Raw genomic sequence first — 23,225 nt, forward strand, 5'->3', positions numbered from 1 at the left:
AAGCCTATTGTATGAAACCTGAAATGCATATTCTTTTTTAAAAATCACATGTATGCCATCATTTATCCATCAAATGAGAATGGAAAAACTAGGTAACATTAGGTAATCAGAAAAATTGATTCTGAAAGTTAACTCTTTTTCTCAGTTGACTTATTTGTAAAAAAATATTTAACAGATCTATTTTTCCATTATCACTTCTGGCATTATTTTGTCAAGAGTGCAGGGATCCTTGAACAAAAAATTAATATTAATTTTTACTTCATAATTCATTTTTCTACAGAAATACCTAATATATGTGACTTAAAGGCTAAGAAGTATACATTTATAGATCTTAGAGAAAAAAAACAAATTTTTAAGTCAAAGTTCCTGAATTTTTAATGTATTAAACATTTCATCAAATATTCATAATTAAATCTGATGTTGGCTCATATTATGACCTTCATGATTGGAAACATCCTTTTATAGCACTTTCTTTTACATGTACATGTTAGTTGGGACTTGTCTTACTGTAAGTGGAACAATCCCTTCTCCAGATAAGCTTATGCATAAAAAGTAATTTACTGCCTTCAGGCATAGGTTTATTCAGGACTCATATGGGTCACGAGAATCCTTTCTCAAACTTTTTATTTCTTACCCAGAAGTCCTAGGTTTAAATCATCACAGTATCCAGTTTACTATGTAATGTAGGATCTGATGGCTCACACACAATTCCTTCTTGATTGCTCCAAATTAGGTCACATACCAATCTCAGAATTTATTTCTGAGGCTGCAGGAATGGAATGATTTGATGGGTTTAACATAGGTCAAAGATAACACTCTTGGCTCTTAGAGGTATAGTCAGGCTTATCCATAAGACATGGACTAAAAGGATAGCTTCCACTGGAGTGATATCAGAATTAGATGTCTAGGAGGATAAGAGATTCCAGGAGACAAAGACAATAGATAGCCAAATAGTCTGGATTTTCATTTTTATATCATTATCAGGAACTTAGGTTAAATATCAATGTCTAGCCATAAATCAGTGTATATAATTCAAGTTTTAATTATATCAAATTAACTTTCCATTGATCTCCAGTGAAGACTAAATAGGCATGCCATGCGCAAGGACCAAACATGCTCTCTTTCATTATGAAAATATTAAAGTACTTACAAAAGTAGAGATAGAGGAATGAGTCTTCTGTACTCATCTCTCAATTTCAACTTTTTAAAAACTCATAGCATGGCTATGAGCTCATGGCTCATCTCCACCCCATAGTTCCTCATCCCTACTCCAAACTCAGGACAGTTTTCATGAAAAGCCATAGAATAATTTCATCCACAAACATTATATAATTTATGTAATTTGGCCTATAATAATAGTGAAATCTTACTTTTAGGGAATTTTTAAATGTTTAAGTATGGTTATTCAATACTCATAATTAGTATTAAAGCTGGAAACATACATTTTATAATATTTCTTCAGATTTCACTATAGTCTTTTTAAAATGAAGCTGACTCTGATTTCTGATCATGAAACATTTAAACTGGAAAGATACAACAAACAACATTAATATTTACTTGTCCTTTATGGTTTTTTTAAATAGATTTGGAGTCCTAATGTCTGGAATAAATAAGTATTGCCAAATTCTTGGATGCTATTTAAATTTCTTCAAGCTAACAATTGAAGTTTAAATATATGTGCATAGTGATCACTTGAGATGTATTTTTAAACATTTATTTTGAAAGATTAAAATATAAAATACTTCATCTTTATTATAAGTAAAGTGGTTATTGTGATTCACGATTGTAATCCATTAGCTGTGTAGTCCTAGGAAAGTCATATAAAGTCTCTGAGCGGGCGCCTGGGTGGCTCAGTTGGTTAAGCGACTGCCTTCGGCTCAGGTCATGATCCTGGAGTCCCGGGATCGAGTCCCGCATCAGGCTCCCTGCTCGGCGGGGAGTCTGCTTCTCCCTCTGACCCTCCTCCCTCTCATGCTCTCTGTCTCTCATTCTCTCTGTCTCAAATAAATAAATAAAATCTTTAAAAAAAAAAAAAGTCTCTGAGCCTTGGGCTAGTCTTTTATTAGAGGAATATTATGAGGATTGTCTGTAGAACTAAGAATATATAAAGAAACTAGAAAAGTATCCAGTTGGAAGCAGTTTATGAAACAAAATGTATTTCCAAATACAGTTGTTAAATATCTGGGTTCATTAAAATATTAAGTAAACAATAGTTCATTTATTATGTAAATATTATACAAGATGTTATCAAAATAATTAATTGGGAATAATGCATTAAACATTTATAGAACTGGGGGGAGAAGGAGGATGGAGAAGACTGTCGTGTTGAAATGGTCAAAGTTCTAACCATCCTTCTCATTTTCCACAAGGCTATTTAATTTGGAAATTCTAATGTAAAAATGGTAGACATGAAACTTTCTGCTTTCAGCTCAGCTTCTCTCAATGTGAAACTCAACCATATGTAATATTTCATGAAATGAATTATTTTAAATATTCTTCAATAATAACAAAAAGGGGAAGAGCCATGAAAGTAAGACTATCCATTTCTAAAGCATATTTGCATATATGATCCATGATACTTGGTCAATAGGAATGCATTCATAAATATTCAGAACTGGGAATGACTTTAGAATTTTTATTGCTACCTAATTTTATCAGTATAAAATGCAAAGCTCAGAGAGATGAATTTGCCTTCAATCATGTCTCTAGTATAAGGTAAAAACTGTAATCAATCAACTAATTAATTAAAATTAAACCATTCTTCTAACATGTGTGCTGCAACCAGTTTACAATGAGAATAACATTAGCCAGTACTAGAGAGCTTTTGTTATGCTCAAATGAGTTAATTAGGACACACTTAAAAGAATGCCTGGCTCATAGGAAAATCTTAATATACATTTGAATTGACAATAGAGATGATGAGGATGATGATCAAAATGCTGCAACATGAGAAACAATCCTTCAAAACAGAAATCCTCCTGTTATTACCAGTATACGTAATGCCAGTGTGTGCGGTAGTTTGCTTCATGACCACAAATTCCTTCCAGTCCAGTATACATGGTACTTTGTGATGTGGTTTGCTGATCTTCCCAACCAACAAGCAAGCCTTGTGATTTTCTTTGATCAACTAAATGTTTGGAACTAATTCCCTGTGAGTTCTGGAGTCTAGGCCTCAAGAGACCCCCTTGGAGCCCCCACATATGGTATCTTTAACATTGCCCTGAGATGGCTGCATATGGAAGACCACTAACTTAATGGAGAATGAGAGGACATGTGGCACCCCAAATAGCAGCCAGTTCCGCCTGTCAGTATGATTGAGTCCATCTTACATGTTCTATCATTCCATTCAGATGACTGCAGTCACTCAGCCAACCAGCAGAATTAATGAGAAACATTTTCACTGTTGTATAAACCACTAAATTTTATGGTAGTGTGATATATATAACAATAGATAATACAACACAACTTGATTTTCATTCATTTTCTTTTGCTTATTTTAATATGATCCTTAAAGTCTATGCATTTTAAAGCAGAAAATTGTTTATCCCCTCTAAATATCAGTGACATAGTGAGCTGAATAAAATTCTATATTTTTAGCAAAATGTTTACTTATTCAGTCTGGCATGACTTATAAGTCTGACTTATAAGTCAATAATAAATACATGTAATGTAACACTTTCTAAAAATCACTTTTTCAACTAAAAAATTTATTGAGTTAAACTTAAAAGTTTTTCTACCATATCACATAACTCATACCCAATTTCCCATATTATGAGTATCTTCTGTTAGTAATTTCCATCTTTCAATTAATGAATCAATATTGATATATTAAGGAAAGCCCATACTTCGTTCAGATTTCTTTCATTCTCTAATTTCCTTCTGTTCCAAGATTCCATTTTGGATATTACATTACATTTGGTCCTTATATCTCTTTAGACTTTTTGCTTTTTGACCATCCCTCAAACTTTAATTGTTTCTGAAGTTTGGAGAAGTACTGGTCAGGTATTTTATAGACTGCCCCTCAATTGGAATTGCTCTGATGTTTTCCTTCTGATTAGTCTGGGGTTATGTGTTTTTAGAAGGAAAGCTACAGAATTAACCATTTCATCACATATCAAGAGTAAATACTCTCAAGATGACCTATCACTGTTGGTGTTGAACTTGATCACCTGACTAAGATAGTGTTTTTCTGATTTCTCCACTGCAAGGTTACTTCCTTGCCACGCAACACCGTCATGCCCTTTTATATTGTACTCTGAAAAATCAGTCACTATGCACAGTCCAGATTTAAGGAGTGGAGAATTATGCTCCTCTATCTTGAGGGTAGAGTATTCAGACAAAATATTTGGAATTCTTCTGTACTTGAAGTTTGTTTCCTCTGCCTCATTCATTCACTCATTCATTCATTCATTCATTCATTATCATTCATCGGTATGGACTCATGTATATTTATTTTATACTTTGGACTATAATCCAATGCTACTTTATTCATTTTGTTGCTAAAATTGTTCCAGCTTTGGCATTGGGAGCTCTTTCAGTTGGCTTCCGCTTCCCTTTCATGTACCTACAATAATGTAAGGTTTATGTTTTCATTTGTTTTTTTTGAGTACTATCTTATAATCTGGCACTATAAGATATTTTAAACTCATCTTGTGTATTTCCTGTTCTAATCCTAAAATCAGCTATTTTGCAAGGAGTCCTGCTTTCTTTTATTGGAGGATGTTATTAGAAACCAAGTTCCGGGCTCTTGGTGTATTTGTTGCTATTACAGGGTTGTTGCTTCTAGGCCCTCTCAGGTGACAGAACAAGGAAATATATGTGCATGTACTAACCTGTGTACCCCTACATAAATATTTTATATGTGACTATCTTTTTCTATATCAAGCTAAACTGAATTCATATTGATATCTCCAACTGTAACTCATTTCTGCATGGATCATCCTAGCCTTTTCTTATTTTTTACAAATAACTACCACCCCAATAGTGAGAAAAGTGACTCTCATCATCCATGATTCATTTACATTCAGTTACAGAATACATGTATAATCATATCAGAATTGTTAACCTGTACCCTTATGGGAAATAGGTTTATCAACTAGAGTATAGTGGTTATGAACAACTGTCTTAATTAACTTATTTATTGCCTTTGGTCTTAACAGATTTAACTCATTCCAAAGTGACTTAGACTTAAGTCTGAAGCTTTTCTGCCACCCCTCTTAGTTGGCAAGGAAGAAATTTTCTCTGCTCTATAAGGTGCTCTAGCTGGACTAATCAAATTTACATGAAATAGCTTAATAGAAAATAAAATTTAATATCATACATATGGGGAATCCACACAGATGTGAAATTCCAGAGACATTCAGGCAACATGAGGCTTATATGACATCTTGAGCTACTGAGAGGGGCAGGGTCTGAGGATACAAAGGAGAGGAAGATGATTAGCAAGAAGATGAGAGAGAGGTTTAGAAAGTAAATGTTGCCCTGTTGTGCGGATGAGTTTCTAAGTAAAGTGGAATCTCAGTTAATAGCTCTCTTCCTGCTACAGAAACTCATTTCCAGTGTAAATTTAAGCAGTTAAAGGGCAGGTAAAGAGCCTTTCCTGAATTTTCTGGGTTTTTATTGCTTTTAACTCAAAGTAATCTTCATGCCAAAGTAGCCCTTTTTGGGTTGGCCTGCCCTTGGGCCCCACAGTTTGTATCATACATTTGTAAAAGATCATTTTATCACATACTGCATTTCCTGCTGAGATCCCCCAAACTCCTCACTGATTTTTTTTGTTTTTTAATTTGGTGTACACAAAGGTTCACCCTTTGTGCTTTGGAGTTCTTTGAGATTTGATAAATTGATAATGATATATATCAACCATTTTAGCATCCCATACAGAATAGATTTACTACCATAGAAGAAAATCCCTTTGCACCTGAATGACCCTCCCTTCTCCTTTGAACTACTAGTGACTTCTTATCTGACTACCATTTCTGTGGTTTTGATTTATTTAGAATCCCATACAATTGAAATCATATAATATATAGTGTTTTCACACTGGCTTCTTTCGTATAGCAATATGCACTTAAGACTCACTCATGTCTCTTTGTGAATTGATAGCTCATTTTTTAATTATTTAATACTATTCCATCATTTAGATGTACATCCTATATGATAGAATATTATTTATTCTTTCAACTATTGAAAGTTGCTGGATAGGAAGAATTTCTTGTCCCCTTTAAAGTCCTTTTAGCCAGACTAAGAATCAAATTGACATGGGACGGATTGACAGGACAAAAAATTTAATTTTGCATATATGGGGAATTCACACAGACATGGAATTTTTCTTAATAATTTTTTTTTAAGATTTTATTTATTTGTCAGAGAGAGTACATCAGGGGGAGTGGCAGGCAGAGGGAGAAGCAGGCTTCCCACTGAGCAAGGAGCCCGATGAAGGACTCAATCCCAGGACCCTGAGACCATGACCTGAGCCAAAAACAGATGCTTAACTGACTGACCCACCCAGGCATCACAGACATGGAAATTTTAAAGACAGGCAAAATAGGATATATATGTCATCCTGAACCTTATAAGGAGAAGAAGGGGTTTGAAACTTCAAAGGAATGGAGTGCAATGCACACAAAGATGGAAAAGGGTAAATGTTTGGTAAACAAGTGTTCCCTGGGCTGCTCAAACAATTGGACATAGAGGACTTTTATCAAACAGATCTCGCTAGGTTCCTCCCAGTCTATCATACCTAGTTTATATCTTAGCTATTCTACTAGGTTTTATGATATTAGTATCTGACTCTTGTAATATACAATTCTCTCATGAAAAATAATGTTGGACATCTTTTCATATGCATGCTTTCTTTCTGTGTATCCTCCTTGTTGAAGCATCTGTTGAGGTTTTTACTCTTTTTTTTTTTTTTTGGTGTAAAATGGTGGTTGAGTTTTTTGTCTTGTTTTTGAGTTTTAAGAGTTTCTTATTTGAGACAGGAAATAATGAGCTGTCTGGAGTGGGAGAACGGATTTCATGAGGTGGGAAAAGTGTGTGGTGAAATCCATTCTCCTGGAGAGTAAGGCTTTGCTTTCAAGAATGTTTTGCTTATTTCACAATAATACTTTTCTCCTGTTCCAGCCAGAGCTATGAGGGCTGAGAGAGGAGGAATCTTTCTTTGCTTTTTAGCATCATGTGCTTGTAGGATTAGTGGAAATAAAACCCATGAAAGTAAAACCAGTGACATCTGTGGGAGGTAAAGCCCACAAAGTATGGGAGATTGTATCCCCCAAGGGTTCTCACTCTCACACTAGTCCATACTAAATCTCCATCAATTTGTGAAAATTATCACGTAGGTATTCTTGTTAGTTTGTGGCTCCAGTAACTTCTTCTTTAAATAAGCAGATCTCTCCTGTGACTCTCTAGATTTTCCACTTCCTTTAGAATTTGAGGGGGTTTTCAGTGCTTTCAAGTCAGTTCTCTGAGTAGTCCGAGAAAATTTGGTGAATATCAGTTTGTCTAATTTATCTTGTTGTAAAGATGGGCTTGATAACTTTAGATCCTCTTACATATTAGAGCTGAAATCAGAAGTCTAGTGTTGAAATTTTGAAGAAAAATACTGATACCATTTACCTAGTTGATGAAGAGAAGAAACATTAAAAAGTATTGTTAGAGTACAAAACATTTTATTTCTATCTTTTAAAATATATAATCCCATTAAAATTGTTCAAAATGCCTTTTGCATTCATAAGTTAGGTTATATAGTTTTTATTAGATTATTTGCATTTAGACAATGAAAATGATTATTCATACAGTAATCATTAATAAGCTGAATTTAAAGAAACTGATTCTTTTAAGACCAACTACTAATTACATCTACTTGACTAACCAAACTGCATAAATAAATTCATTTCAATCGTTTTTTTCATTTAAGGAATCCATTTGTGACAGCAATGCAGGGCTAAGATATGTCCTTGTAGTTTGTGATTTTTTATGCCTTATCTCCATGTTGTCAAAGCCATTTCAGTATTATAATTTTTTTTTGTCTTACATGTATGTCTTGTAGAAGAATTACTGTGGAGAACATGTAGCAAAGCATTGCTGATATTTCCAGATTTATTTTTTATTATATAAATTGTTGGTATTCAGATGTTCTAACCTTGTGCTATAACCTTTACACAAATAATTGCATGGGTTGGAAATTTTACTAATTAGGAAAAATCCAATGATCATTGGATATCTTATAAGAAGCAGAAAGACTATACAGGTGAATAAATTTTGGCTTAAAAATTGAAGCTTATAAATTACAGCTACAAAAAAGATAGTAGATGCTATTTTTGAAATCCTTACTATAACAAGTTCATAAAATTTTTTTATTAATTCTCTGCAGGTAGAAATAGGTTTTCTTCAGGCATTTATCAGTTTTTTCAGTATCTTTGATAAAGTGTAAGAAGAATAAATCAGGGTAATAACTTACATGAACCAATTCAGATTACTGTGTGAGCTAAATGAATAGAGACCAAATCTTTAATCTTTGAATATTCATATCTACTGAATCATTATTATATGGCATGTCTTTAATAAATGTTGATTGGATAAGAGAATGAACTGATAGAGCTATTAGAAAACATATTGCCTTTCCTCTATCACAAAATGAGAAAATTATTATAGCAAACTTAGAGTTCCTAAATAATATCATTATGAAAGTTAAAATACCCAAACTGTGCTATAATTATGAGAGCATATTAAGAGTCATGTTTCTCTAGAAACCAGTAAGTTAGTTCAAAAAATTACCTTTAATACAAATAAAATGAAAATTATTAGATTCCAAAAAAATGGAAAATTAAAATTTTAATGAGAAAAATGATCATCAAACACAAGAAGATTTTCTTATGAAAAACAATAGGTGAACAATAGAAGAAAATGACCCGTATGGAAAATTGATATTTTAAAATTTCTTAGCAACTAAGACGGGATGCCTGAGTGGCTCAGTCAGTTAAGCGTCTGCCTTCGGCTCAGGTCATGATCCTGGAGTCCTGGGGTCGAGTCCCGCATTGGGCTCCTTACTCAGCAGGGAGCCTGCTTCTCCCTCTGCCTGTTACTCCCTCTGCTTGTTCTCTCTCTCTGTGTGACAAATAAATAAATAAAATCTTAAAAAAAATAAAATCTCAGCAACTAAGAGAGCAAATAGATTTAAAAAATGAGCTAAGAAAATATTTTAGGGCATTTTCTCTAAGGTGTAAACATATTTAATATCTTTCTTTTCCTGGAAATAAAAGGAAATGTCTTCCTATGGCCACATAATCATAGATTTCTCCTATGGTAAAATATTCCCGTTGTCCATTTACTGTTATTGATTATCATAGTATGTGGTCAAGTGGGAAGAAGGTATAACCCTTATCTGAAATAACAATTATTATATCTGATAGGATACTAAAATGAAAAACTCAAGAGTTTGAAGTGAAGGTATTGGTTTAAATAGGGAAGGCTCAATGAGAGAAAAGAAGTCAATCCTATTATCTTATTTTACAATGTTCTCAGTCTAACTCCTATTCTAACTATTATTTGGTATAATACTGTTGTAACTGATGGTATAAATTAGATTTTGATAAAACCATTAATACTGATATTAATGATCAAATATATTGGAGAATTGAATTAAAACCTTCACATAAAGCTTTTTCAATAGAAGCTTATTGGACAGTAGAAGACCTAGAATTAGTTAATAATAGATTAATTGAATATAATAATTAATTGATACCTTTCATAAAATTCAAAATTATAATAAAAATTGTCAAGCTTTTATATGATTATGAAAAAAATTGTAATGGTAAATTGAAATCTTTCTTTAATATATGTACCTCGTTTGATGATGCAAAATGTTATTTTCTTTAGTATCTTTTTGCTTTTCATATTGTATAAATTGTACAAAAGATGATAGAAAAGAAGTAGTTCTGAGTGTATTTACCAAGAGTCAGAGCTTGAATTGTAGAGAGACAGAGTATTTACCAAGAGTCAGAGGTTGAATTGTAGAGAGACCGTTAATTATCTTAATAGGAGAAGTTCTGTCTTTATCTTTGGACATGTCTAGATGTCTGGTTATTCTTATTCAAGGTAAGGACAAAGGAAATTATGATGTGCTGCATAAGAAGCTAAATCCGCCTGCTGACCTCAAAGGTCAATTTCTTCACTGATGTTTTGTAACTGGCCTATGTTCCAATTGTACCCATGGAATTTTAACTTATAGGGGCAACCAAGTGGTAACATGGGTCAATGCCATTGAAAGAAGAATGCATTATTTATACTTCTCCAAAGAAGGGAGGACACCATGCCATGCAGGACTGATTGCATGGGGAAGCACCTGGTGTGATCGCAAAGCAGAAGGAACAAAAGGGAAAACATGATGCAGAACTTTATTATTGTGTTTTCCATAGGAAAGGAAAGGCAAGGCAAGGCAGGGCAGGAAAACAGTTTAGGATTGGCTAATCTGAATAATATCTGTGGGCTCTGGGCTAAGTAGTGGTCTCTAGTGTTCCAGTTCCTGGCCCTGGGTTGGCTTAGGGCAGGGGAAGTATTGGTGTGGTGTGTGAAAGTTGGGTAAAGGAAGCAGTTGAGGATAAGGATATAAACTTGGGATTGGTTGGTTTGCCTATGAATATAATTCTTAATGGGGGAAAAACTGAGAGCTTTCCCCCTAAGGTCAGAAACACAGCAGGGATGTCCACTATCACCACAGCTATTCAACATAGTACTAGAAGTCCTAGCCACACAATCAGACAACAAAAAGAAATAAAAGGCATCCAAATTGGCAAAGAAGAAGTCAAACTCTCACTCTTTGCAGATGATATGATACTTCATGTGGAACACCCAAAAGACCCCACCCCAAAACTGCTAGAACTCATACAGGAATTCAGTAAAGTGGCAAGATATAAAATCAATGCACAGAAATCCGTAGCATTTCTATACACCAACACAAGACAGAAGAAAGAGAAATTAAGGAGTTGATCCCATTTACAATTGCACCCAAAACCATAAGATACCTAGGAATAAATGTAACCAAAGAGGCAAAGAATCTGTACTCAGAAAACTATAAAATACTCATGAAAGAAATTGAGGAAGACACAAAGAAATGGAAAAATGTTCCATGCTCATGGATTGGAAGAACAAATATTGTGAAGATGTCAATGCTACCTAGAGCTATCTACACATTTAGTGCAATCCCTATCAAAGTACCATCAACTTTTTTCAAAGAAATGGAACAAATAATCCTAAAATTTGTATGGAACCAGAAAAGACCCTGAATAGCCAGAGGAATGTTGAAAAAGAAAAGCAAAGCTGGTGGCATCACAATTCCGGACTTCAAGCTCTATTACAAAGCTGTCATTATCAAGACAGTATGGTACTGGCCCGAAAACAGGCACATAGGTCAGTGGAACAGAATAGAGAGCCCAGAAATGGACCCTCAACTCTATGGTCAACTAATCTTCGACAAAGTAGGAAAGAACCAATGGAAAAAAGACAGTCTCTTCAACAAATGGTGTTGGGAAAACTGGACAGCCACATGCAGAAGAATGAAACTGGACCATTTCCTTACACCACACACAAAAATAGACTCAAAATGGTTGAAAGACCTAAATGTGAGACAAGAGTCCATCAAAATCCTACAGGAGAACACAGGCAGCAACCTCTTCGACCTCAGCCACAGCAACTTCTTCCTAGACACATCGCCAAAGGCAAGGGAAGCAAGGGCAAAAATGAACTATTGGGACTTCATCAAGATAAGAAGCTTTTGCACAGCAAAAGAAACAGTCAACAAAACCAAAAGACAACTGACAGAATGGGAGAAGATATTTGCAAATGACATATCAGATAAAGGGCTAGTAACCAAAATCTATAAAGAACTTATCAAACTCAACACCCAAAGAACAAATGATCGAATCAAGAAATGGGCAGAACACACGAACAGATATTTTTCCAAAGAAGACATCCAAATGGCCAACAGACACATGAAAAAGTGCTTAACATTGCTCGGCATCAGGGAAATCCAAATCAAAACCTCAATGAGATACCACCTCACACCAGGCAGAATGGCTAAAATTAACAGTCAGGAAACAATAGATGTTGACAAGGATGTGGAGAAAGGGGAACCCTCCAACACTGTTGGTGGGAATGCAAGCTGGTGCAGCCACTCTGGAAAACAGTATGGAGGTTCGTCAAGAAGTTGACAATAGAGCTGTCCCAAAGATACAAATGCAATGATCCGAAGGGGTACGTGCATCCCAATGTTTATAGCAGCAATGGCCACAATAGCCAAACTCTGGAAAGAACCAAGATGTCCATGGACAGATGAATGGATAAAGAAGATGTGGTATATAGATACAATGGGATATTATGCAGCCATTAAAATAAAAAAAAAAAAAAAAAAAAACACCGAAATCTTGCCATTTGCAATGATGTGGATGGATCTAGGGGGTATTAAGCTAAGCGAAATAAGTGAATCAGAGAAAGACATGTATCATATAATGTCACTGATATGAGGAATTCTTAATCTTAGGAAACAAACTGAGGTTTGCTGGAATGTTGGGGGGTGGGAGGGATGGGGTGGCTGGGTAATAGACACTGGGGAGAGTATGTGCTATGGTGAGCACTGTGAATTGTGTAAGACTGTTGAATCACAGACCTGTACCTCTGAAACAAATAATACATTATATGTTAAAAAAAAAAAAAAGATAGTAGGAAGGGAAAAATGAAAGGGGGGAAATCGGAGGGAGACGAACCATGAGAGACTAATGGACTCTGAGAAAGAAACTGAGGGTTGTAGAGGGGAGGGGGTGGGGGGATGGGTTAGCCTGTTGATGGGTATTAAAGAGGGCATGTATTGAATGGAGCACTGGGTTTTATACGCAAACAATGAATCATGGAACACTACATCAAAAACTAATGATGTAATGTATAGTGATTAACATAATAAAATAAAATTAAAAAAAGAATATTAATAGAAAAAAAAGAATGCCTTATGCAAGTATGTTTCATGGAGTTGGTAGGTCATATTAAATATATGAAATAAAGTCATTGCAGCTCCACAGCATATTAAATAATGTATATGATAATATAAGTGAACTTAAAAATAGAGGATTAGAAAAGATCCAAACTGAGGCTCAAAGAAAAAAAGAAAATTAAAAATCCTCAGTCTCATGGAAAAAAAAGTCACGCAACAAATGGAATAATTGTATAATTAGAGACCTAGAAGGAGAGAAGAAAGGAGTAGGGGCGTGGGGTGCAGAAAACAGAAACAAACAACTTAAATACTGTTTAAAGTTTTTGCAAGTTTAATGAATAACAATAAGGTGAAAACCAAGAAGCTCATTGAAACTGAAATAAGACAAACAGCAAGGCACAATATATTTGAATTATGGAAAACCAGTAATAGAGAAAGTCTTAAAAGAATTTAGAGATAGATTTATATAATCCTGAAAATGAAAGATAAATCTCACAGACTGCTCAGAAACAATCAAGATAGAAGAAAACAGAATTGTATCTTTAAAGAGTAGGAACAAAGATATAAATCAAAAAATAACATTTACCCTGTAATTCTATATCCAGCCAAATAATCTTTGGAAAATGAGGTGAAATAAAAATATTTTTGGAAAAAAAGCTGATAAAATTCATCATTAGCCACTTCCACTATAAAAAATAATAAAGATAGTTCTCCAGGTGAATAAAAAGAATACAAATGGAAAATTAAGTATACACGAAGGAATAAAGAGTACTAAATAAAGTAAATATAAAAGAAAAGATTTAAAAGGAATTTTTGTAATTTTTGTTATTTTCAAAAGGTTACTGACTATTTAAAGAAATTAAAACAACATGTGATTTGTAATAGAAGTGACAACACAGGACAGGAGGTGAAAACTGAGGAATACAGTTATAGCAATATTAAAATAGACTCTGTTAAGTTAAAGATGCATCTTGCTGATCCTTTGAAGAAAATCACTATAAAAAAATGAAAGAGATGTAGTAAATAACTCTAAAATGGAACACTAAAATTACTCAATCCAAACAATGTTAGGAAAATAAAATAACAAAGAATGGATATGGAAAATTAGGAATAGCCAGATGGTAGACTTGAACCCAAACCTAGACAAAGGTAAAATTTAAATGGTCTAAACACTCCAAATAAAGAGTAGGTTGTCAAATTGGATAAAAAGCCAGATCGAGCAACATGCTGTCCAGAAGACAAACACATTAAATATAAATATGTAACTGGGTAAATAGTAAAAAGATGAAAAAAGTATAGGATGTTAAAAATGATCCTAAAAAGACTGGGGGGGGGAGGGCTATATTAATATCAGACCATGTATTCTTCAGGACAGAATATATTTGTTAAGAGAGACATTTATGATTATAAAAGGGATAATTTATCAGTAAGACAAAATATACTTAAATATGTAAATAAGAAGTATGTACTTCTTAAGAGTTTCAAAACCTATAAATTACTAATAGAACTGAAAGGAGATATATCCACAGTTATAGTTGAAAGTTGGAACTCCAATTTCAAGTAGGCAGACTTTAAATGCACATGGAATATTAATCTATATAGATCATATGTTAGGCCAGAAAAATATCTCAATAAATTTCAAAGAATTAAAATCAAATAGTTTATATTTTCTGACCACTGAGTAGTAAGTAGCCTAAAATATCCAAATAATGATCAGTTAAATAATAATTATACATAGCCCATGTTCCAAAGAACAAATCACAATAATAATTATAAAATATTTTTAATTGAAAAATAAACATCAGAACTTGTTGGGTTCACCTAAAGCAGTGCTTCATGGGTAACGGTGTATATATATGTGTGTATGTGTGTATGTGTGTGTAACATATAATTTTAAAAATAAATATACAAAGTTTAAAAATTAAATCTAGAAGAAATTTCTAATGATATCTAATCATATCAATTATCTAAGTTTTACCTTAGAAAGCCAGGATAAAAAGAAATAAATAAATGCAAAGTATGTAAAAGGAAAGAATAAAAAAAACAATATGAATAAAAAGAGAAAACTTACTAATCCAAATGATAGATTTTAAAAAATCTCATTATAATGGATAATTTTCTGACTAGACCATTTCATGTCAGCCAGGATCTTCGCAAGATTTAAACCTTAATTTTTATATATTTTCTATACCTACTCTCATACGTCTATTATTTTACAAACTATATTATATTTGGGAGAAATATTCAATTTTTATAGGCCTTGATTCTCTTAAACATGTTTGATACAGTCTAACTTAAATTAGTGGCAAAAAAGAGTAAAAAGTCACACCAGCAATATCAGAAAGAAATGAATCCTCTAATTGGTCCTGCAGATATATTATACAACTTCTTGCTACTGACTTAGAGAAATGGGCATAGAAATGTAAATTGGTGCAGCCACTATTGAAAGCAGTATGGTGATTTCTCAAAAATTAAAAATAGAATTACCATATGATCAGCAATTCCACCTCTTGGTATTTATTCTAGGGAAATGAAGTCTCTATATTGAAAAGATAGCTGCACCCCATGTTCACTACAGCATTATTTTCAACAGTAAGAACACTGAAGCAAACTAATTGTCCATTGATAGTGGAATGGATAAAGAGAATGTGAGATATATATATATCCCACATATATATATATATGGTTAATAATTACAGTGGTAATTATTGATCCGTAAAAAGAAGGAAATCCTGATACTTGCAGCAATATTGATGGACGTTGAAGGCATTATGCCAAGCAAAATAAGTCAGAGAAAGACAAATATTGTATGTTCTCACTTATATGTGAAATTTAAAAAAAAGCCAGAAACAACCACAACATCCCATAAATAGGAGCTAGTAAATAATTATGTGTCAAAAAACTACAGTCATTAGAATAGAGAAAGGTCTCCTAGATACACTATTTAGTGGAAAAAGCAAAGTGCAGAACAATGTTAAACCGTTTGTGTGTAATTTTTAAAAAAGGATATGTATCTTTTTCTTTTTTCTCCTTTGGACCCATATTTAAGAAAGTACTAACAGTTACAGGGGTGCCTGGCTGGCTCAGTAGAGCATGTGACTCTTGGTCTTGGAGTTGTGAGTTCAAGCCCCACATTGGGGGTACAGATTACTTAAAGTACTAACAGTTGCCACTTTTGGAGAGAGTGGAGATTTGGGGATCAGCAGGTAGGGAGAAAGAGTGTATATTGTTTCTATTTATATGAAATTCTAGAACAGACAAAGTTAATGTAATATGACAGAAAGTTAAGTACTTGGACAAATTGGATGACAGTTATGAAGGAAACGTCAGGGAATTTTTGGGGGGTAATGAATATGTTCTATATCTTATGATGGTGGTTACTTGATTATGCATATTTGTCAAATATATCAAATTGTAAACCCAAAATATTTGCATGTGACTGTGTGTCAGTTATACCTAAATGAAACTGATATGCTGCTTATTAAGGATGTCCCATATATTGAAGAAATTTGATACTATTTATAAATGTCATAATATCACCTTGAAGACTGATCAATTGTGGAAAATCCCATAAGACAAACTATAGATTTATCACTTAGTGGCAAGTAAATTGCATTTTTATAATTTCCTAAGGATGTAGGTTTTTGTGTGTGTGTGTGCCCACTAATAGATATTTTTATGTTCCTCTGAAAACACAAGAAACACAAGAGACTATTTCAGACTCTCAGAAAAACCTCCTACAGTAGAATAGTGCTTATTGCTGTTTTAGATAGAACAGTGATACCACAGCAGTTCTTACAATCCGTTCAAGTTGCCATTCCTTTAGAAGTTGCTGTCTATTGCTTCATACTCCAGTAACTTGGTCTTATTTATTAATCAAGTCCTCTTTGAATCTGCTGCTTTGCTTGTGCGTTTCCACCACTCTTGTCTTCTAGTACTAAGGGCTTCTTTTACATTTACTTATATCTTTTGTTGTCTATGTCTCATATTTAAAATACCCCAAATATATAACTGAGTTGTTTAAAATTATTATTTAATATGCTTATTATTGTTGATGCCTTATTTATATTTGTTTCATTCCATAGATTATGTCTCAATGTTGACAGCATTATCTTCTGTATGATTTATGTATATATTAATATATACATATGATTTTATATATGATAATACAATTTTATATATGATACTTAATCATATACATATGATTTTATATATGATACTTAATATGCCCAAAGTTTAGAAAACAGCATAGCCTATTTGAAAATTCTCAATTTTTATGTAACTATTTGCATAATAATGAATTGATTTCACTTTTGAAATTCTTTTTTTTTTTTTTTAAAGATTTTATTTATCTATTTGACAGAGACAGAGACAGCGAGAGCAGGAACACAAGCAGGGGGAGTGGGAGAGGGAGAAGCAGGCCCCCTGCCGAGCAGGGAGCCCGATGTGGGACTCGATCCCAGGACCCTGGGATCATGACCTTAGCCGAAGGCAGTCGCTTAACCAACTGAGCCACCCAGGCGCCCCTTCACTTTTGAAATTCTTATAAGGTTTAACTTTTTTGTTTTATTTTTAATAAGAATTATAAGTTATGCTGAGATATATCCACACAAATACACATAGATAAAACTCACAAGCTTCTATAATTAAAATTTTTATATAGGTATTATATATACATATATACATATATTTTTTATATATATTATATATATATTTATAATAGAAAAGTCATATAGGTTGATATATAAAAGAATATAAAGAAAATTGAGTTTCCCAAATTAAAATAGTACTTGAATGTCTTGTGGAGGACTTTTTCAGTTAGCATGTGTTATATTTTCAATTAGAATGGAGTCTCTAGCCTGAAAGGAATCAAAATCTTTTTCAAAATATCTTTTAAAAGGATTTCTATTTGTATTGGATAATGCAACATCACAGAAGCAAGTTGTGCTATTCCTCCCAACTTCTGCAATTGTATTGCAATGTAAATTATTTTTTCACTGGAATGTCTTCTATTTCTGGCTAGTTTCCATCAGCTCTTGTGAGTTCTGATGATTCATACATTCCCTCCAACCCATGGAGCAAACATAAAAAGAAATTAAATGTCAGAAGCAGGCTAAAACCCATATAAAGGCAACATCACTTTTGTTTAAGTAATAGTTCATTATCACTCTTCAAAGTACTTTAAAAATGTGACTCAGTAAAAACTCATAATTTGTATGAGGAAGGGAAGTATTGCTAAGCCCTTAACAAACTGAAAACTAAGGCTGAGAGTTTGAATCTTTAAAGAAAAGAAAAAAACGTAATAAAACTTGATTGTATTAACAGACATCTCAAAGCTTATATTCTTTCTGAGTATGATACACAGCCTCACAAAATTTTGTGTAAGTGGTAGAGCTTTACATAAGTACATAGTCTTTGATTTATTTTATGCCAATTAAACTCAACAAACATTTATTGAGTCATAATATGTGTCAGACACTGTGAAAAGTGCTAGGGATAAAAAGATAAATATGGAACACTATTTGTTCTCAAGGGCACACAGTCAAGGGATGAAGATAGTGATATACGTAAATCATTGGAATAAAATGTGATAAGTGCAATTTTGCAAGTATTTCCAAAATAGAATATTGACACAAATCACAAGTCATCAACTTGAATGCATAAGGTATATTCTCAAAGAAGAAATGTTTTATATGGATCATAAAATAGGAGTAGGTTTTTTTCCAGATGGGAGCAGAGTGAGATTGGGTGTTTGGTGAGGAAAGAAAAGTATTTCAGGAGGCAGAACAGCATGTGCAAAACTAGAAATATATTAGAGAGTTAAGGGAACTGCAGAGTTTTGATCTTAATTGAAATGTAGACTATATTTATGTAACAAAGGCAAATTAGGCAAAGGAGAATTTTTTGTGCATATCTTATGATAGTCTAATAAGCTCTGACACAGTGGAATCCACTGAGAACATTAAAAAGAAATAAACAGGAGTAATACGGTCATATTATTTTCTAGCTTTTGAAGATATGGATCAGGGACGAGTGGAGCTTACTTTGGTTCAGGTGGGAGATGATGAGAAAATCCTTAGTAGTTAGGCAGGGGTTGATGGTTAGAGATAACTAATATAGGGGCGCCTGGGTAGCTCAGTTGGTTAAGCGACTGCCTTCGGCTCAGGTCATGATCCTGGAGTCCCGGGATCGAGTCTCGCATTGGGCTCCCTGCTCGGCGGGGAGTCTGCTTCTCCCTCGGACCCTCCCCCCTCTCATGTGCTCTCTTTCTTATTCTCTCTCTCTCAAATAAATAAATAAAATCTTTAAAAAAAATAAAGAGATAACTAATATAATAAAATCAATAGGATTCAATGACCTATGAGATGAGGTAGGAGAAAAAGAGGAGGGAGGTCTTGGGGGTCTCCTGAATTTGTGAGTTAAGTAATTAAATGGTTCATTCAAAATGGGAATATAGAAGGATGAGCATGTTGCAAAGAAAGATTTTAAGTTGGATTATGAACATGTTGACATGGAATCTATGCATTAAAATCATTTTGATAATTGGCAGTTAGTGTTTGTGCATTTGTGGATGAAATGCTTGAACAGTTTACTGGATTTGAAAGCGTTAGAGTATTGGCCTTAGTTTCATTAGTTTAAAATAGTACAATTTGATAAAGCAAATTATTTTTAGTTTGAATTATTAGTGCTGTTTAATGTAGGTATTTAGATTATACTGACCCCACCAAACAAGATTTTTATTGTCTGATTTTGTTGCTTAATTTTTCTTTTTGGTATGTAGTTATAGAAAAAAAAATTGTGAAGGAAAATCATATTCATTTTCAATGATTTTGAAATTATTTGGAGCCACATTATCTCGGTTGGATTTGAAATAAAAGTAAAATTTTAGAAAGCCTGATGCACGGGAGAAAAAGGAGCATTTTGTTTCCATTAAAATCAGAAATGCTAGTTTTTAAAGTTTGATATTGGAATTGTCTTCTCACTTTTTTCCCAAAAGGCAATTACATTGCATCCTGTGAATGCAGAAAAGTGCTGATTTCATTTAATTAAAATGTGACATTGAAAGACTTTACATGTAAATGCATTGCTGAATATTACTATTTTAAAAAGCAGAACTAAAGAAAGAAGTTGCCTGTATCTAATATGGCCATGCTCCCATTGACCATAATATTAATACCTCATTGAACTGACAAAGTTAAGGAAAGGCTGAGTTCACTCCATTGCTACCATTATTCAGCCAGATATGAATTTCATTAAAATCATTATTGGTGAATTTTATTTATATAAATCATTGAAAAGTAGGCTTTTTCCCCACAATGTAATTTCCCTCATCTACCAACACATTATAGGCAAAAAGCAATAACCTCTCTCTTGACCTAACATCTGGAGGGAAAGCACAAATCTATTTTCATACAGGATTCTTTTAAGATAAAAAAAAAAAAAACTATGTAATTTGTCTAAAATCTTAAAATTTCTTATTTTCCTTATGATGGCATTGTTTTAAGTGATTGATGCTATATTAATAGAGAAACAATCATTTGGTTCAATAAAATAGTTTCTTTTATTTTATTTTTTTTAGTTTTTATTTAAATTTGAGTATACATACAGTGTAATAATAGTTTCTGGTGTACTATTTAGTGATTCAACACTTATATACAATGCCTGGTGCTCATCACAAATGTACTCCTCAATCCCCATCACCTTTTTAACTCACTCCCCCCCCACCCCCGGTAGCCATTAGTTTGTACTCTATACTTAAGAGTCTGTTTCTTGGTTTGCCTCTCCCCTACCCCATGATCATTTCTTTTGTTTCTTAAATTCCACATATGAGTAAAATCATATGGTATTTTTCTTTCTCTGACTGACTTCTTTCATTTAGCATAATACTCTTTAGCTTCATCCGTGTCCTTATAAATGGCAGGATTTCATTCTTTTTATAGCTAAATAGTATTCCATTGTGTGTCTCTGTGTGCAGTATATATGTATATATACTGCATCTTTATCCATTCATCAGTCCATAGGTAACTGGACAACAACATGCAAAAGAATGAAACTGGACCACTTTCCTATACCAAACACAAAAATAAATTCAAAATGGATTAAAGACCTAAATGTGAGACAGGGAACCATCAAAATCCTAGAGGAGAACACAGGCAGTAACTTCTTTGACATTGGCCTTATCAATTTCTTATTAGATGTGTCACCTCAGGCAAGGGAAGCAAAAGCGAAAATAAACGACTGGGATTTCATCAGAACAGAAAGCTTCTGCACAGCAAAGGAAACAAACAAAACTAAAAGGCAACCTATGGAATGGGAGAAGATATTTGCAAATGATGTATTTGATAAAGGCTTAGTTTCCAAAATACATAAAGACTTAAAAAACTCAACACTCATAAAACAAATGATCCAGGTAAAATATGGGCAGAAGATATGAATAGACCTTTTTCTGAACAAGATTTACAGGTGGCTAAGTGACACGTGAAGAGATGCTCAACATCACTCATCATCAGGGAAATACAAATCAAAACTCCAATGAGAACACCTCACACCTGTCAGAATGGCTAAAATTAACAACATGGGAAACAACAGATGTTGGCAAGGATGCAGAGAAAGGGGAACCCTCTTACACTGTTGGTGGGAATACAAACTGGTGCACTACTGTGGAAAATAGTATGGAGGCTCCTCGAAAAGTTAAAAATAGAACTACCCTATGACCCAGCAATTACACTAGTAGGTATTTACCCAAAGGATACAAGAATGCTAATTCAAACAGATACTTGCACCCTGATTTTTATAGCAGCATTATCAACAATAGCCAATTATGGGAAACTGTTTTAAAACTATGAATTATATGTTTTATTACTGGAAAGTTACATCAGAGTAAATGAAAATAGGAATGCGAAAAGTGCCTTGTGGTATCATCATAGTGCTATGATTGTGATTGAATTTCTTTAAGATTGAGACCTGCTTAATACTCTACCTAGGGGGGCGGCTGGGTGGCTCAGTCATTAAGCGTCTGCCTTCGGCTCAGGTCATGATCCCAGGGTCCTGGGATCGAGTCCCACATCGGGCTCCCTCCTCAGCGGAAAGCCTGCTTCTCCCTCTCCCACTCCCGCTGCTTGTGTTCCTGCTCTCACTATCTCTCTCTCTGTCAAATAAATAAATAAAATCTTAAAAAAAAAAAATAGGTGTGGATGTGCCTGGTACTCTCGAGTCATTGTGGGACATTTAACACTCACAGTTGAAATCTGTCTGTAGGGAGGAGATTGGCTTCCTTCTCTACAGCCTTCCTTGAGGTGGCACTCATTCTTCCAATTAAAATTAATCTAAAAGTGTTTCCTTTGGTTTGCTTTAATACTTTGACCTACCATAAAAACCATGTAACTTGTAATGCAATGACTCATTTTTCAAATATCTATTGTTTCTTATTGGTAAGTAAAACTGTTACCCAAATTATGTAAAGAGCCCTAATGTAGACTGATGAATGGATATAGAAGACACGGTATATAAACACAATGGAATATTACTTGGCCATCAAAAAGAATGAAATCTTGCCATTTGCAAGGACATGGCTAGAGCTTGGGAGTATTATGCTAAGTGAAATAAGTCAGTCAGAGAAAGACAGATACTATATGATTTCACTCATGTGGAATTTAAGAAACAAAACAGATGAACACAGGGGAAGGGAAAAAAAAAAAAGAAAGGGAAGCAAACCATAAGAGATTCTTAACTACAGAGAATAAACTGAGGGTTGATGGAAGGGAAGTGGGAGACGGATGGGCTAAATAGGTGATGAGGATTAAGTAGGGCACTTGTGTTGAGAACTGGGTGTTATATGTTAGTGATGACTCACTAAAGTCTATTTTTGAAACCAATATTACACTATATGTTAACTAACTATAATTTAAATAAAAACTCAAAAAAATAAAAAATAAAAATATTCATGTAAAAAAAGATAAGTAAAACTATTACTATTCATAAAACACCCACATTCCTCAGATGAAATTAAATGATGGGATATCTATACAACTATTGCAGATTTTTGAAAAAGGACCCAAATAAACCCATTCCTTTTTTAACCAAAAATATATATAAACACATTTAAATTATTCTTGGTTGTAAAAGCCAAAGAAACTCAATCTACACTCATGTCACTATGTGGACATTATTTTTTTTTTCTTTCCATTCCATAAAACAATGCCTACAGTTTAAGAAATCAGCAGGTATATCCATAGCCTGGAAT

The sequence above is a fragment of the Neomonachus schauinslandi genome, chromosome 2 (assembly GCF_002201575.2).
Source record: "Neomonachus schauinslandi chromosome 2, ASM220157v2, whole genome shotgun sequence".
In the NCBI taxonomy this organism is placed as follows: Eukaryota; Metazoa; Chordata; class Mammalia; order Carnivora; family Phocidae; genus Neomonachus; species Neomonachus schauinslandi.